This window comes from Urocampus carinirostris, chromosome 14 (genome assembly GCF_059441175.1).
Source record: "Urocampus carinirostris isolate Australia breed hairy pipefish chromosome 14, RoL_Ucar_1.0, whole genome shotgun sequence".
Taxonomy (NCBI): Eukaryota; Metazoa; Chordata; class Actinopteri; order Syngnathiformes; family Syngnathidae; genus Urocampus; species Urocampus carinirostris.
Genome location: NC_142362.1, coordinates 31147205 through 31166598, shown reverse-complemented (window position 1 = coordinate 31166598; position 19394 = coordinate 31147205).

Genomic DNA, 19394 nt, shown 5'->3' with positions numbered 1-19394 from the left:
CACTCACTCACTCACTCACTCACTCACTCACTCACTCACTCACTCACAATGACACAAATTAACTCACTCACTCAGTCACTGTATATCCATCAGTCATTCCCTTTTTACAAGGTATTGCATTTGCAAAATAGAAGATTAGACAGGGTCTTATCTGCAAGCCGAGCTCGATGGGGTCTCATAATGATTCCACCATGGCTGAAGACTCTTTCCACTGGGGAACTTGAGGCTGGCACTGACAAAGCTTTCATTGCAACAGGAAAAAGGGCAGGGAGGACAGCCCTGTTTGCGTCCCAGAAGGACAGACAAGGCTGCCCACAACAAAGAGAAAAATAGTTATTTAGTTGTGTCTCTGGGTTGGTGGTTGGGTCCTGCTTGCGGCGTTTTTTGTAGCCTGAGAATAGGCCAGTGCTGTCTTCTTGCTGGCTTTCGCTTTCCTCCTCTAGGAATTCAGGACTCTGGGATGTTGTGTGAGGTTGCACCTCACGTAGAATCAGATCTAATTAAAACAAAGAAAAAAAAGGGCAAGCGTAAGATCTCATGAGCATTATTCAAAATTGAACATCCACAGTTTGATACGCTTGCAAAATCATCTCTAAAATGGATTATAATACTCATATAACTGTTTTGAATTACATTTCCATAATTTGATAATGGTGACACGCCTAAGTGTACATCACGTTAAAAAAAAAAAATCCACTGACCTTTTACCATGTCAACAATGTTATTCTTGACATCATCGGTGACAAGCACATCATGCTGAAGCCACATCATGGAGAAAGCCGGGTCCAGGACAGCTGACCTGATGTAGACTGGGTCTGCAAATGGCAGCTCTTCCCCTGATGCAGCTGACAACATCTTCACATTAACGAAGATTCCCCGGAACCGTTTCTTCAAAGAGAATTGCAGGCTATGGATCATGCTTCCCAGGAAGCGCACTTGCGGCTTGAGTCTTTCCAAGTGGTGGTTAAGAGACAATACACAGGGGAGGACAGAGCTAATCGTCACAATCTTCTCTCCCTGAGTAAGATCAGTGGCCTCTGCAAATGGCTGTAGCACATCACAAAGTTCCTTCATCAAGTTCCACTCCCTAATTGAGAAGACCAGCTCACTGTGTCCCGTGTTTTGAACAACACTGCACAAGTCCTGGTGACTGAATGAGAGCACTGCCTTGACTTGTCGGAAAGTTGAATTCCACCGTGTGTTTACAGCAGCGGGTATCCCTCGCTGATCAAACTTCTCCTCAAACGCATCTTTAAAGGTGCTGGATGTATGCAAGAGAGAGCTAAGCTTGGAGCATTTTGCAAAGGAACTGTTCATGATCCGTGCATCCTTGAGACCATCACCAACAGCTAACTGCAGAGTATGCGCAAAGCATTGCTGACGTTTAGGGCTTCCTCTGTTGATTGTGCGGTCCACAGTCTCCCAGTCACCTCTGGAGAGGTCTTCCCACAATTCTTCATCATCCAGATTGTCATCATCGGTTACTTCGTCATCTTGATCCTTCGGAAAACAGACTGAAAATGCTCGCTTCATATTCGCAGCATTATCACAGATTATGAAGTCGAGTTTTTTCCGAATGCCATAATCCTCACACAGGGAATCAAAGGCTTCAGCAATGCGCTCTCCTGTGTGAGATCCCTTGAATCTGCTGCATGCCAGCAGGTATGACTTCAGCATGACTCCTTCTGAGGTTGTTAAGACATGGCCAGTGACTCCCAAAAAGCCGCGCATCCTCCTATCTGACCAAATGTCTATGGTAACCGACACATGGTCTACACCAGCAAGAATCACTTTGATCTTTTCTTGCATGTCTGCAACAAGTGATTCTATTGTTGAAGTTATTGTTCTGCGGCAGATAGGCTGGTATTTGGAGTCGACCACAGACATGAAGTGCCTGAAATGTTTATTTTCCGTCATTGAAAGGGGCATGCTACATCCAATCACAAGATCTGTAACAATAGCATTGGTTATGGACTTCTGTTTGGGATGATTTGCTGAATATGCTTCCAGAGGACGAGACTGGATGAACTGTGATATTGCAGGCTGTGTAGTATCAGTGCAGGCGTTTCTTGTCCTTTCATACTCTGCATATCTGTGAAGCAGATGCAAAAACAAGAATGAGATGTCCTGTATGGTTGGGCAGACATGAAATCATGACATATGGTTAAAAAAACAGTTGTTTGAAACTTTCTGTATTTTTTTTTATCTATCTTCTGGATGATATTACTTAATATCAAATCAACTGTAACTGAAGCTTTTACCACATTTTTTTACTTTTTTATGCTCATAAAGCTGGTATATCTTAACCATGTGATAGTTAATAAATAAAACAATTTATTTAACATTTCCAACCATGAAATCAAAATTTTTAAAGAAAATAATGAGCTAATATTTATTTTTATACTAAAAAGTACCTAAAAAAAAACTACAAAAAAAACTTCCATAATTGTCGACTTAGTGGTCTTAATTATAAGATTGGATTAACATTATTGTCACTATTTGATTTGGAGACTACTGGCATAACTTTTGATCTAGCCTGCACGATTGAGGCGGTTTTAGCGTGATGACGTTGTAGTCTGATTGGTTGTAGCATAGTCCAGTAGTACACAGAGGCATTTGATCAACGCAGCCTCTCGGATGGTTGGCCAGACTAAACTCGTGTGATGAGTTTATCACACGTTTATCACAGTTTATTAATAGTCGCGATAGCCAGGCTTTATTGTTGCACTTTTATTGCACTTTATTGTTGTCAATGTCTACGCATAGGACAGTGTGGAACGTAATTTCGATTCCGTTTTATGTCAAGTACATTTGAAGGAACTGGCAAATAAAACTGACTTTGACTTGACTATGTACGATCAGCATGCCTGTGAAAAAGAGCGGATCCCCCTGCAGCTGCCGCCAACCCCACACTCTCCCCAATCGTGGAAGGTGCCCTTTTGCCAACACTTCCAAATTATATGCAGATTGAGACTATAACATTAAGGCAAAGACACATTTTTCAGGGATGTGATTTTTCCGCTAATTCGCGGAATTCCGCTTTCGCTCCAAAAATAAAATTTTAAAATTTCCGATTCTTTTAAATGGTAAAAAAAACGATTTCGTCTCGACAGCGTTCCATTTTAGTGTTTCCGTAACTGAAATGAAACGTACTTGCGATTGGTTGAAGTCTCCGTGTTGACCAATAAACGCGCTCCTTATAAAGGCGTAGGAGTATGCCATTGTTCATTTCTCACACGTTTTTGCCGAGTGTTTAAAGAAAGATGTCCGAGATCGAACGCAAAGATGCTCCGCGAGTTAAAGAAATTGCTAAGATCGTAAAAAAACAAGTTTCGATCGGACTGGTTAGAGAAGGAATTATCTACAAATGTTGGTGACCCCGACGTGATCCAATGTAGCGAGCAGAGACGGGAGTCGTAAGCGGAGTGTCAAACAAAGGTGCCAACGAAAGCTGCTTTAATGACATTTAAACTGGCGATAACAAAACAAACACGAGAGTGGCTAGAACCGGCCGAATTAAGAGTCCCCCTAGGAACTCGCTAACTAAACAATGGTTCCGTGGGTGAATTATGTACAACCCACTACAGTACTTTCATTTATAGATAACATCTTCTTCTATAACAAAGACATTTATGGTATGTTCTAATATGAGTTACTTTTCATTTGGTCATGATACAATTATTTGTTCATGAAATTTGAACTCTTCAACATGATTTATGTGTTAACTTAGTAATCACATGAGTTAGATATGATGATATTCTCAGTGATAGTTTTTAATAGCAAAGGCAGTCCAATGTTTTTTAATGTGACTGATTTTGAGTTGACTTAAACTGTAATTTTATATGGGATAGTTCAAAATACATTGAAAATGTATGCTGTTGTTTTGTCTATTTCTTTGTCATCTGAGTGCATTGAAAGTACTTAAAAACACGGAAAACCCATGACCTCCGGGGGGCTTCGCCCCACTTCTCCCCCCACCAGGGCACTGCCCTGGACCTAGCTGGGTGCCCGCGGCCCCCAGACCCCCGCCTAATTTTCAGATAATTTCACTTTGGTCAAATCACATCCCTGATTTTTGATCATGTACAGTGCACGTGTCCTTCTCAACTTCACCGCTTAGCCTACCCTATTTTCTCAATTAGACAGCCCGTTTATCCGTAGCTCCTAGCTCAATATGCCTGGCTTGTCTTTTGCGTTACCCGTTGTAGGATAGACGAGGCACTATGAGCACAAATGCATTCGTTTTACTCAAACATACTGCAATGTTTATAAAAGTAAATGAATGAAGCATCATTGACGCAGGTTACGATAACCTCTCGTCTCTGCATAAGAATGTCACAATGATAAACTGAAACCCCCCTGTGCAGCGGCTAAATCGCCCTGCCGCTCACTCTTAGCTAACAACCAAAGAGTAAGCAACTGGACTTTTTAGAGATTGAGCTGTAGATGTTCCTCATGGAAGTTCCTCAAGCTCAAATTAGAAGTCCAGTTGCCTACAACTAAACTGTATGGATAAAATGACCTGGGTGAATGACAATATTCACAGACATTAGCCAACATCCAACTCACCAGATATTAACACATTGACAAACAGATATTAACACTGACAAACACTTACTGGGCAGAATGGCTCTTCAAATGTCGGATGAAATTTGAGGTGGTGGTCTGGCTGTCCGAAATTTTCCCGTTGCAAAATTTGCACTGCGCTGTTCGCCGTTTACCTTCTTCACAGAAGTTTTTGAAGCCAAAAGTTACTACCCTCGGAGCAGACATGCTGACTTCAGGTGGTTGCCGTGGAGGTGTGTGGCGCATGGGCAGAGTGGGCGTGACATGAGAGCGTTTCTCAGCCCGCATCCCGTACTGTAATTGTCAACATTATTTAAATAATGAAATATATATATATATATGAACACGCAAGTCATTCAAGTCATCGTGGCTCAAGTCAAGTCAAGTCCCGAGTCTTAGATTGCCAAGTCCAAGTCAAGTCACAAGTCATAAAAACAGCGACTCGAGTCGACTCGAGTCCAAGTCACTAAGTCTCAAGTCCCCATGTCTGTTAAGGGCTATACAAATAAAAATGACTTGACTTGACAAAGAACAGGGAAGGGCCGAGTTCATACTGACATCCAAGATCCCGATATCACTGATATAAAATTGGATATCCTGCCTTACTTTTTGTTAGTTCAAAATGTATCAACTAGACTTGTGGTGGTGTTGTTTTTTTCTGACCCGAAAGGAAATATTTTCCAGCTGAGTCCTAGTTTTTCTGTAAAATTATATAGTTGTATTGTTTTAATATTTCTGTAGAAATATTTTTGTAGTTTTTTTGTAGGTTTTCTGTAGTTGTATTTCTGTAATAGTATCTTTGTAGTATTTCCGTATCTGCATATCTTTTGTATTGTTGTAGGAACACAAAACTAGTATATCAGTCATATTTTTGTAGGATTTCTGTCATGATATTTTGTAGTACGACGGAAGTAGTGTTTCTGTAGGGGTGTTTCTTGTCACGGTTGCCATGGTGCCCAATTGGCCCCGCCCGTGTGGCGCCAGCTGCGGCTCATTGATAGATTGGCTTTCCGTCTATTGAAGCTCAGTGCTCTCATTTTTCCTTTGTCAGTCCGTCAACGAACCTCTGCCCCGCAAGATGTGGGTTTTGACTCGGCCCTGTTTCCTGTTGGCATTCCCTGTCCAGTATTGTTCTGGTTTATTTTTGTCCTGTTTAATATCGGTTTCCAGTTTCGTTCCCGTCTATTTTTGTCCTGTTGATTATTCTCTTCAGTTTTCGTTCCCATCTAGTTTCTCCTGTTTATTTTAAATATCCTGTTTCATTGTCTATCCTGTCTCTCCCGTCCTGTCCGGTATTGACCCCATCAGTCCGATATCAACTCAGGCAATTTGTATCGAACTCGTCGGCCTCTGGCTTCCTATCCTAGAACGCCAGACTGCTGCCTAAAGTACATGACTCTCCATTTCCCGTAAAATAAAAGGCTTTTGTGAGTAATGTCACACAAGCCTTTTTTTTTCCAGTTCTGGGTCATGACATATCTGTAGTTTTTCTGTAGTAGTTATCTCGCACCACGCATACACCTCTGTTAGCAACCGCCGACTTCCTCCATATGGTAAGTGCTTATGATAAACTCACATTTTTATTCCTTGACATCATTTCGTTTATCTTTTTACCAAGTGGTGTAATGTGAATTGCACAATGTGATACTCAATATTTTGCAACAAAATTGTTTTTCCCTAGTGATTTAGGATCTAATATAACTACTGCGTTGTCACACGCTGCTGGCTGTTAGTGCCGAGGGCGAGCTCATGTCTGAAGAGCGGGATGACGCTTTGCACTGAAACAACGGCGACCAGAGGCGTGTTCAGGAGAGTGAGTGATTGCTATCGCGAGCTATCGCTAGCTTCTGAACGGCCAGTGATTATTGAGCGCTCGCGTGCCCGAGTAATCACGGGAGAAAGACCGCTTACTTTGATTTCCAACATGGCGTCGACAGTGCAGAAGATGGAGGATCTCACCCTGACGAGTGCTGTTGGCGATGTAATATATCGTCTTACATTGCCTGGTAATGTTTGTGAACAATGCAAGACAGGTATGACCCTTCCACTGCGTTTAGGATAACCTTAACTGTGTCAATATGCGAACTGTCGCTCATATCAGCCAACTCGCTCAAAGCAAGCTGTAGAACGAAATCCATTGTACTGTCGTCGGCCATTTTGGATCAGTAAGGCAATCACAGTGAGCGATTACAAAACGTTCAGCAGTGCGCGGCAAGCGATTATCAAGAGACTACATGTCTGATCACTCTCCTGAACACGCCTCAGATGACAAAGGCGTTGTATCTTAGTCAGATCAGTAAGATACTCCCACTTCTGGAAGCCATGGAAACCAGTACTATTTGTTTCATGTGGGGGCTCGAACACCTACCTGAAAAAACGGCCTGGACAGGGATGGGCGCTGCTAAACTGTACCTGCCCAAGACACACTGCAGGAAATGGAGCCCCTTCGACCGTAGAGGTTAAGGGATCCGTGAACCAAGAACTACACTGTAAAATAACAAATGTTAATTTAACACCCGTAGATAAGGAAATTATGTTAATTGCGGTCGTGTTAAAATTGTACTCTTTAAATGTTAATTCAACACTTGTTAGTTTAGTTGTTCTCAGTCATAGTGTTAAATTAACACTTGAATAACTTTTAACACTACCTCAGTAAACTTATAATCAGGGTTGGGTAGGGTTACTTTAACTTGATTACTTTCAATTACTTTTGGATTACTCCAATACCAAATATGCTAATAAAAGACAAAATAAACTAAATATGAATAAAATTACTAAATTTTGTGCAGGCTTGGGGAGTAACGGGATACATGGAACGGCAAAAAAGATGTTGGCAAGCTGTTTGGATTTATTTTCATTTTGTTTCTGTCGCATTTTATGTTAGTTTTGCCGGAGATCAAAGAGATCAAAGCCAGGAGAGAAAGCTCACCACGTGTTGTGAGTCATAATTTTATTCATATTTAGTTTCTTTGGTCTTTTATTATCATATTTGGTATTGGAGTAATCCAAAAGTAATTGAAAGTAATCAAGTTAAAGTAACCCTACCCAACCCTGCTTATAATCTTTTTATCTAAAAGTGTTAAATCTACACCTGTGATTTTACTGTTTAACTTAAGAAAAACCTGTTTTGTTGGGAATAATGAAGAAATTAAAAGGTGTTAAGATCATTATTTTTTCAATTAAAAAGGTGGTAGGTTTTTGTTTTTCTCTTCGTTTAGACATTAAAAAGATAATGATGGAACAATCCAAACTTAAACACAGTAAAACTAATTGTAGAAAATAGAGAAAAGTACGGTAAATAAAAATGTTAGCTGGTTATTTTTTTACCAAATGTTTGTGTTTGTTTGGCAGATTAAACTTCTCGTTTAAAATTGTATCTCTCAATTTATATCAACAATATTTTTTTGTAAAGTCGGACATATAATGTTTGGAAAGAGTAAAATAATCTTATACGGCAATAGTTTTTGTTCTGTTAATAAATACCATCCCTCTTTTTGACCACCCTTGCCTCCGGTTCCTGTATCCTCCTCAAATTTAACAATTTCAATTGTTTTTGAATATCTAACTATATATTCAATAATTATTTTCAACACCTTTTTAAAGAAAACTCCTCTTACATATGTCTTCAGGATTGTAACATATCTCAGTAGTGTCATGATTACCGATGTGAATCACTGGTGCCCACTCCTTTGGCCCCAACTGCCTCGGACTCTGATTGGCTCCCTGTCCCTATTCAAACCCCTTCCTATCCGTCCCCTTTTGTCAGTCCGTCTGCGAACCTCAGTTAACACTAGGCAAGCCTTTTTCGACCCTGACTCCCACCTATTTTTTGCATCGACACGTTTTTTGTCCCGACCACGTCTACTCTCCCGTCCCGGCTTTCAACCTCTTTTTGTCCCCAACCACCTCTACTCTCCTTTCTTGGCTCATGACTCGCTTCTGACCCCGACCACGTTTTTGCTCTCCTGTCTACTGACCCGTTTTTCCAATCCAGTCCCAGCTCGCCACGGGAGAGCGATCTGCTTCCCGCGTCCAGCAATCACCGGATCTTGAGTGCAACCCTTTCTCTTTCTTCTAATAAAACTTGAGAGAAACGCAACGCAAGTGGGTCATGTCTCTGTTCAGGTCTTGACAGTAGCTGTGGCGTACAGTAAAGAGAAGTAATTTAGGCTGTGCCTGACATGTCATCATGAAGAGATAAGAATTAATAACATTTGTAAATGGTTTTAATCAGTTAAAGTTTTCACATTTAACCTTAAAATGTTCAAAATCGCTGAATTTGAGCATTATGTTATCAACGTTATTGATACAATTAGAATGTAACGAATGTAATGCAAGTGAGGCACGCAATTCTCTTGCCTCATGGCAGAGGGCGATAGTGAGACCAAGGATTCTGATTTAGAGCAGACCTCAGGAGCAATCAATAAAATTAGTGATAGTATTAGCAAGCAAACAGCAAGACAAGCCATCCAGTATTTGTTTTTTCATTGCATGGACTTTTTTCATAATAAACAATTACCGGTTATTCAAAGTGAAGAGGTGCATAGACTTAATTTGTGTGTTAAGGTTAGACAATAAAACATTGTCTTCCATGCTACAGTTATCTGACTGTGCCTCAACAGACAAGTTTCCTACTGCACTTCACGGTTGCAAACGTACCTAATATTGCGACGGGCAAGCCCACTATGCCACCACGGCAGACAAGCTACAGCGCCCGAAGGTGCAATAGAAGTGCATTGAACAGAAACATTCCATTGTTAATTTCATCCTAGCTCCCTTTTGAAAACTCCTTCTTGTACTCGACAGGCGAGAAGTGACCTTGGCGAGGAACTTATTGGCGCGCTTCCACGAAAACAAGCGATTAAGGCAGAAGAATCGCTCGGGTTGACTGCGCCAGTGTATGAAGAGTGTTCTCGGTTAGGCGGCTGACATACAGCGTTATTGCGAGCGTTTTTCTATATAGGTCACAGGAGAGCGCCAAGACGCTTCACGGCCTATAAAAAAATACAATGAGAAAAGAAACAAAGCAGCGAGGAACATTTTCCTGTCTGAACAAGTAATAAAGAAGAAGAAAACAATCCCCTGTGATTCCACATTAGGGCTTTTAAAGCGTTTTTTATCATTGACCCGACTTATTCCGTTTAAGTCTCCCGATTGTGTATTTTGACCGTTTATGGCGTCTTTATGCCTTCTTCTACAAAGAAGGAAACATGTCCGTGGGCACGCGTTTGTCTTTGACTCCCATTAGGCCGCCGGTTAAAGTTGACACGCTTGGCTGCCTACAAAAGTGTCTGCTGTTTACTGGGTCAACGGTTTGGGCAGATTGACGACACAATTTGTTGGCGTTGTTAACATGTTGTAATGAGGCGGGAGCAGGCCGGCGTCAAAGGAAGCCACAGTTATTAGAGCCGTTAGGCGTGACTGATTGATTGACTTAGGAAATAACACTGCTTTCATGAAAACGACACATCATTTGGTGATATGTCTATCACAACGGGGTGGAAAAGTCCGGAGGATCTAAGTCCGAAATTGCGTGGGAAGACGGACAATTTTGATGATTGCAGGACTCAAAACCGTTAAAATACAAATTTGGGCCATTTATTGGGACAGGGTTCGGTACATGAGGAATCAAATAGTGAGGCAACAATAGTTGTACAAGGTGCAGGCCAGGGGTGATGTTCCAGTACAACCCAACAGTTAAGGCAACAGTCCAAGAGTTTGTCAAGTGTTTTTTCTTGATCTGAACGGCCACTCATTGGTTTGGTACACTGGAATAACAAAAGGCTGAGGCAAGAGTGCTTGGTACGTGACAAAAAAAGGCAACAAACTAACAGAGTCAAATGGGACAGAATGTGGAAATAGTGACAAAAAAGAGTTGTGATAGGAAGGAAATCAGGACAAGTCTAGAACTGATGGACCAAAAAGGTAAAGTTAAGAGGTATAGGAGAGAAACAGGGAATCTACAGAGACACAGGAACCTGAGTGCAGGAACGTGCAGTTTTTCACACTCTTGATAGTCTATTGAAGGTGACGATTGAGAAAAAAAGGATACTCCAGTCCAATCAAATCAGAAGTTTGACTTTTGCTTGAACGTATTGGAAAGATTTAACAGATTTCACATCCTCGAAATTAGAAAGATAACCAACATAGGTGAAAGAAAGAAAGAGTTTTGTTTTTATCGAGGATTAACATCAGAATGACATTAAACAAAATAATAGGCATGTTAATGCATAAGTACAACTAGAAAAGAAAACTGGACTGAACTATGAAGATAAATAAAACATAAAACTCTGTTATTTACCAGTAATGCTACCAACAGAGCATCCATTGCCAGATCTTGTAAATATTTTTGTCTCTTTTTTCTGGGATTCTTTTATCTTATTTTTTATTTTTATTAATGTTTTATCCTGGAGTGCCATGTCTAATATCATAAACAATGCTCATTACATTGTTTATTAATTGCATCAACAACTCCAATTCCAATTCTAATTCAGTGTCAACGTGTTTACTGTGCTAATCTCAATGTCAGGTCACTAAAGTTTATTTTTTTTCTGGAGAAATGATAACAAGCAAATGCAATTAAGTCCATTACAGCAGCAACCACCAATGATAACAACACAAAACATGCCTATGTTGCAATCTGGCACTATTCTCCACATTCTGGTTGCCCTGGTGCTGTTGAGAAGAAATAATGGGGTTCTATTTCACGTGACACTTCCCATATTTAGGTTTTCTTTAGGCACAGTCGAAAATATGTGGTCGTCTCGAATGGTCAAATAATCAGAAAACATGTAACATAAGCAACCCGGAGAAGTACTGAAAACGACGGGGGCAAAGCGCCATTAGCATTCTAGAACTAAAGGTGTCTATACCAAATTCCTGACGCGTTTGGCGCCAGGTGCTTGCCGGGCTTGAATTGCAAAATATTAATGTGAATTAGATAGATAGATAGATAGATAGATAGATAGATAGATAGATAGATAGATAGATAGATAGATAGATAGATAGATAGATAGATAGATAGATGGATGGATGGATAGATAGATAGATAGATAGATAGATAGATAGATAGATAGATAGATAGATAGATAGATAGATAGATAGATAGATAGATAGATAGATAGATAGATAGATAGATAGATAGATAGATAGATAGATAGATAGATAGATAGATAGATAGATAGATAGATAGATAGATAGATAGATAGATAGATAGATAGATAGATAGATAGATAGATAGATAGATAGATAGATAGATAGATAGTTCATTTTCATAGCAGTTTAAGCCTGAAGCATAAAATTGAGGGCAAGTAGTACGAAGACAAAATTCAGTTAATTTTTCAAATCTTGGAATTTACAGTACTTGGACATCATCTACATCTACAGAAAGTGTGAGCCCGAACGTCACGCTAAACTCTGATTTCCCTCAAAAAAGGCGCTTGCCATGTATCCAATCGTTTGATGCCAGCTGAAACGAGGTCCGCAGAGGAATGCGGAACACTCGAGTGTTGTGATGTCAAATTCCAAGAGCGGAAACTTTTGGAACCCTCAGCCCTTCTGCCAGTTCGAGTTCCACAGCCTTAATACATGTTTAAATACCACAACACCCACCGAGGAATATTGCATTCTGCCGCATGAATTTATGTTTTCTTTACCCCCTCCCATTTCCTCAATGTTTCCCGTGCATGCAAACAGTGACAAGCGACAAAAGCAGCTGGCAGTCATTCATTTTCAATGAAAGCCTCGGCGAGGGTCCCGCAGCAGCAGTAGATGTGGGAAGGGATCTGGAGCGCATATATCTGTGTTGCTTTCCGTGTTGACAGTTTGAGAGAAACGTGATCACGGCGCTGCGGGTTTACTCCCTGATCCCTACAACTTAACATTGTTCGATTGCGACACGGACCAAAATAACTTGGGAGGAGAGTGTGTCAATAGAAGAAAAGATGCCTGCAAAGATATTGGAGACAAACTGACTCTGTGAGAACACTCAAACAAAAAAAGGAAAAAAACAAAAATGTAATATGTGAAAATCATATTCTGTGCAAAGTACCATATTTTCTGGACTATGATGTGTAGTTGAAACCCCCAAATTGTCCAGGAATTTGAAAGTGTGCCTTATATTCAAGACATTCAGTGGATACAATTGGAAATGCACAGTTACTGTGACGACCAGAACGGAATCAGGACCCGAATGCGTAATGTTAACCACAAGATTATTGATAGAAAGGAAAAGGACAGCACTTCAGCGGTGTCGATAGCCGGGACTGGAGAGCAAAAACGTGGTCGAGATCAAAAACGGGTCGCTAGCCGGGACGGGAGAGCAAACGTGGTCGGGGTCAAAAAACTTGTCTTAGACGGAGACAAACGGGTAGATCAGGAACAGACGGGTGCAAAAACGGGTGCAAAAAGTGGGACCGATGTGAGTCAGAGTCAAAGTGCTTGCCTTGTACAAACAGGTTCGCTGACGGGACTGACAACAGATGAGTGAAAAGACTGGGCTTAAAAGGGACAGGGAACCAATCAGGTAGCCCGCAGCGGCTGGCGCCAACGAGAAGGCACTGGTGATACTAATCATAACAGTTACAATCCAATGATATTGCATGCAGTAACTTTTTTGCCTTTGAAAGACATATAGTGGTCTTTGATTGCCTTTTTGTGATAAACGTGTTGAGATGTTTGTTGCTAAAAGGAAACAAAAGAGAAGCACAGACCTTCGATGGTAACTCAGGCGCGAACTTTCAAATTCTCATTGCAAATCATCTTTTGTTGTTGCTTTGGAATATGAGGGTGCGTAAGTATAAAATGCATCGTGATTACCTGAAAGAAGATTTTTGTTTATGGTAACATTTTGTACAAAATGACTACTCTAGTTTGAAAGTGTATTACTACAGTAAGCCTTAGCTTAGCTTAGAGTGTATTAGTATAGTGAGCAAGGTAAAGGGACTTTTAATTTCATGGTGACCTTATCAGGTTTATATTTGAGGCCATTATCCCAATACACAGCAACTAAAGAGTTACCTTATTTAGGACGTCGTTCACTCCCTGTCTGGCTGGCATCAAATGGGATACAATACTTCTGAGTGAGTCACAGTAAAGTGTTATGGTTTAGTTAATATTAGTAGTGACACTAGGTATGATAATGTTATTTTTTGTGAGCTCAATTAGGCTAATCCAAATGTTTTTATTTATGTATTTATTTTTTATTCAAGCCTAACTCTCATTGTAATTTTAATTATATGCTCTTTATAGTCCAGTGAAAAAACAAAAGACTCCTTTTGGGGGGATGTACCTTATGATACATACCTGTCAACCTGTACGTTTTTGCCGTAGAAAGTACGTTTATTATGCATTTTAAGACGTGTACGATGTATGAGAAGATCTGTACGGAAAAACGCAAATTTGTCAATTATGGGTACCATCCGGTATACACCGACTATCACGAAACGGCTAATCAATCAAGTCAAACGAGTTCGCCTCGGTAGCCTCTATCTCGGTATCGTTATTTTCGTTGCAAACGAAGCGAACGATTTGATGTAGTGAAAGGAAGTCCGTCTCTTTTTAGAGACCCAGCTTTTTCGGCTGAACTCATTAAGATAGATAGATAGATAGATAGATAGATAGATAGATACTTTGTTCATCCCCGAAGGGAAATTCACATTTCCAGCAGCATCCCAGAGCCGGCTCTCAAATGGCTCACTTGCTTTGATGCATTATATTACAATTTTTTATGTTGTACAAAGAAGTTAAGAAAAAAAGGAAGTATAAAATGAGAAAATGAAAAAAGACAAGTTTGTGGTTATCCCTTTGATCAGTATGTTACCAACAATAATTTAATGCAGAAAATGAATTACTAATTTGAATAAGAAAATGTATTATTCTACTTAATTATATTTGCATTTATTTTTTTCTTGTACAGTCAACGTCCAAGCTACTTTATTTTTGAACTTTTTTATAATAAACCTCATTCATGTCGAGCAACTCAGTATCTTACAACAAAATGGTAATTAGCAATATATATGATATAACGAAACACATATACAATATAACATGTTAAACTACATAAATAAACACTTTTTAAAAAAAAATATGGCATAAGATTATTTTGTATTTTGTAAGGGAAAATACGACAGTTTGTAAGGGCATGGAGCCGTGGAGGTTGACAGGTATGTTATAATGCAGTGTCCTTCATATACAATATATTTGTTGTTGTTGTTGTTGTTGTTTCGCCAAACTAATCTCAGAAAATGAATATGAAAACATGTAGCCTGTTGTTTACATTGTGCAAACACAACTTACAACATAGCTTTATTTGTGATGAAACATTTTTAGGTCAATGAAAGTGCTAAAACTGATTTATGTTTTTTAATCTTCTATCCAGACTTAAAATAGATGAAAGTGAATACGACTTATTTTTCCCCCCGAATCCTTTAGCTGCAAACACTGCATTGAAGCTGTGTGGATCTCCAAACATTTGCAGACTTATTTGGATGTTTCTCTATCCGATTTCCATTGGGGCTTCTATTATTATTGGGTTTTTGAGTTTATGCACTTCGGTTGTTAAAATGCATGCTTTAGTGGAGGGGTGGCAAACACGTGGCTCTAGAGCCGTATGCGGCTCTTGGCCAATAAGAATTCGGCTCTTTGCCTCATCATATTTTCTATATACTGTGGCTCTTTGCCTTGTTTCATGTTTAGTTTTTGTGTGTGTATTGAGGGTGGACACTTTCCTTGAAATCAACACAAGAACAATATTTGTTGTATTGTAAGGAGATGAGTGTGTTATGGGAAATAATATGTTTTTAATTGTGTGTGTTTGTGTGTGTCTGTCTGTCATGGTTTGACTTGTCTAAATTTAAAACTTTTCACTTCTTCTTCCACTTAATCAATTTGATAATTCAGCAGGGTTTGACAGGGCAGAGTTTATCAAACTAATTTTTAATTAATGTACTCCCTCATAGAGATTGTGCATATTTTAGCATCTCTAGGTGGTCTTTTGTTATTGTGTTCTCACGGTTGCCCATTGCCACCAATTGGCCAGTTGCGGCTAGTTGACTGATTTGCTTCCCTCATATTTAAGCTCAGTGCTCTAACTCACCCAGGGTCAGTCCGTCAACGAACCTCTGCACCTGCAAAACGTGTGTTTTGACTCTGTCCGGTATCCTGCTTGTGTATCCTGTCCGGTATCGATCCCATCTATCTCGCCCTGTTTGATATCTGACTCCAGTCTTCAGTGTTTGGTATCGATCCCGTCTGTCTCGTCCTGTCTGATACCTTGCTACAATCTCCAGTATCGGGTATAGTTCCAATCTATCTCGACCTATTGATATCGGTCTCCCGTGTCTGGTATCGTTCCCGTCTATCTTGTCCTGTTTGATATCTGGCTCCCGTCTCCAGTGTCTGGTATCGACCCTGTCTGTCTCGCCCTGTCTGATACCTTGCTAGAATCTCCAGTATTGGGTATCGTCCCCGTCTATCTCGTCCTGTTTGATATCGAACTCCAGTCTCCAGTGTCTACTATCGATCCCGTCTGTCTCGTCCTGTCTGATATCTGTCTCCAGTCTCCTGTATCTGATATCAATCCTGTCTGTCCCGTCCTGTCCGGTATTGACCCCATAGGTCCAGTAACTGTTCGTGTAACTGATATCGATCTCGTCGGCCTCTGGCTTCCTGTTGTTCCAAGCCAGACTTCTGCCTTACTTCTTCCGCCCAGCGATCGCTGAATTCCTGGCGTTTGTGTTAACGTGCATGACTGCCCCATTACCGTAAAATAAAGCTTGTGCGAGAAACGTTACGCATCTGGGTCCTCCTCCTGTTCTGCTTCTAACAGTGTGGCTTTTTATGTAGGCATAGCACCAAATAACATCATCACTCACTCATGTATATTTTTTTTCAAAAATACCTGTGCCTTTTTTTCTTATTATTTTTAAGGATTTTTTTTTTATTCTGCCAGGGAACAAATTGTAAATTATAGTAAAATAAGAATACAACTAAAAATGAGTGTTTTATTCCACAACAGGTGTCAAATGTGAATATTGGTTTCCTTATTTTATATTTGTTTTTGAGTCAAATAAAAAGGTCATTTCGAGGATTATATTTCTTTTTAAGATATTACATAATCTCACATTCAGGTAGAATAAAGAAAGTCAAGCGATTGTGTTGATTAAAGGGATTATTAAAAAATATATAAAATAAGAGAAGAAACCATAAATGAAGCTAAATTATAATCATTAATATTTTATCTTTTTTTTTAGTTTTGGAAAAAGGGAAGCAGTGATTTTGCACCAATATTAAATTTTGAATTTTTGGATTTTGTGATTTTCTTTAAGTATATTTTACTGACTTGTGATAGCGTAGCAGAGCCAACGACATTATAAAGGACTCCTCTCACCCCGACCACCACCTCGTTGTCCTGCTGCCATCTGGAAGGCGCTACAGATCCCTTAAAACAAGGACTAACAGGCTAAAGAAAATATCTTCCCCACGGCCATCACTACCCTAAACAAGCCCTTAAGACCATAGATAGGAAATGGGTGTTCATATCTTATTTCTCAATTTATTCTGGATTTTTGTTGCAGCTAAATGTTTTTGCACCATTTTTCATTGCACCATTGTTATGATGGACAAACAACATTGGACAGTCTCCAAGCACTACCTTGTAAATGGTTTTGCCTATTTATCTAGACATACTCTTTGTCTTATTTGTTAATCATTGGGTGTTTATCCTAGAGTGACACACCTAATCTGGGTGTAAACAATGTTCACTACGTTATCAATGATTATAAAGACAAATCTGATTCCAAACCCTTCAAGTGCCTTCAAGTACCCCCGAGATTGACCTGTTTATAATGGTCAACTTCTGAGTTCCATTGGTTTTATCTGTTTTGGGTCATTTTCATATCCTTATCATGAAGATTTCGTTTGTTTGCATCATTCACTTGGCAGGCGAGGTTTGTGGGGATTTTCAGACTACATTTTGCTGCTATCGTCATATTAGAGAGCCAGTCTGCAAAGAAATCCTGCAATCCTACAATATCCCCCTCTAAGGATCACAGATGAGCTTGAAAGTTTGGGATGATGCACAAATCTTTTCTTTCCACGGAATTCAGCCTTTCCATCACTGGTAAAGGTTAGCCTCACCATTTGATTTAATTTTTCCCAACAAAATAGTAGGGCCATTTTTAGACGCTATTTGTCATTCTCAGCCTGCCTGTCCTACATGTTCATCTCTTATACTCTTCAATTTCTGCTTTGTGCAGGGTATTTCTTGTCAACTGCTATCTTTTTAAAACATCCAGTCCATGTCCGAAAAAAAAATCTCGTTTCAACAGATGTTAAGATTCTTTTGTACTACGTCTGTAAAGTTGTGTCTATTTTCTTGACGGTTACAAACACAAACAGTTCTCACAACATTGAATGTCATTTGTCATTTTAATAATCAATGTCCAGAGACGCAGGAAAACAAACGTGTCAGCCACGTTATACAAATTTCAAAAGGTGCGTTCCCAAAAAAGTCCTGAGAGATACATTGCTCTTTAGATGTCAAATCAAATGTTTTCAGTCTAGATGAAAGAACTCTGGCAATGTGGCGATTTTTCTTCCCCTACAAAAGGAAAGAAGGCAATGTGGGTGTATTTTGGCATTTATAAGATTGCAGATGGAAAATGTATTCAAGATAATTACCGTGTATGCCGTAGTGGAAAAAAGTCGGCGCAAAAGGGGCAATCTTGGTAATTGTAACTTGGAATTGCAGCGTCTGTCACACAAGAACATTTTCTTTGCCCGCTGACGAGCTCTAGCAATTTCAATGTTGTTTACGGTCGTTGCTGCTTTTGTCAGAAATAATTTATAATTTGTCACGGTCATGTGCAGAAAAATGCAAAGACAAACTCAGTTAGGTTTTCTTTTTTTTCTTATTTTTATAATTTTATAATCCTTACTTAAGATTTTATTAAAGAGTTATTTAAAAAGTAAATGTTTTCTTAATCCCTCAAGATCAAATATATTTTTACTTTAATGGACAAAGAAATATCTCCATAATTCATTTTGGGGGAAATAATAGAATTTGAAAGTTAAAAATGGTTTTTCTTTTCTATTTGAATGGTTGATTTCATTCTTTCGTCAAAAACAAAAAAACAACAACCGTATTTGTCATCAATGAGACTGAATAAAAATTAAGAGAAAACAAGCTCCATGATTTCATTTTTACTGTCCCATTTCTTTCTATAACTTAATTAGGAAAAGGCAACCAGTTAAGGGTTTCCCAGGCCTACTGCTCGAGAAGACGGCTGGAATGGCAAACAGAACCCCTGCGACCCTACTGAACCGAGGCTTGGAGCTTACAGCTCGTGAGCCATATATTGCTCGGATATAAAATAAATCTTGAGTGATTTCTTAATGTATTGCTAGGTTTTGAAGGTGAAGGTGGCATATGTAAAGCTAAAAAAAGGTTTTGGACCAGTATGTGAGGACACAATTTTAACGACAGTTTATAAACATGGTGTCACAACAACAGACCCCCTTTTGGCTGTAAATCGCTAAAGAATCCTTTATACGGAAGCTCATTAAACAATCTATGTTCATTATTGACACTTTAAGATGAAAAGCCACATAACAAACTTTAAACACCCAGAGGCTCTAGCAAAGCACCCAGAGCAATTTGATTGGGTGAAAGGTAGAAATGGGCGGATCTATACCCAGGGTGCGCGCACTTTCTCCACCTCACCCGGCACCGTCTGAACTAAAGGTAAATAAATACATTAGTATCCTCGTTTGCAGTATTCTGTGACATGTTACAAAATAACTCCGCCCGCACCTTGTCATAAAACCAT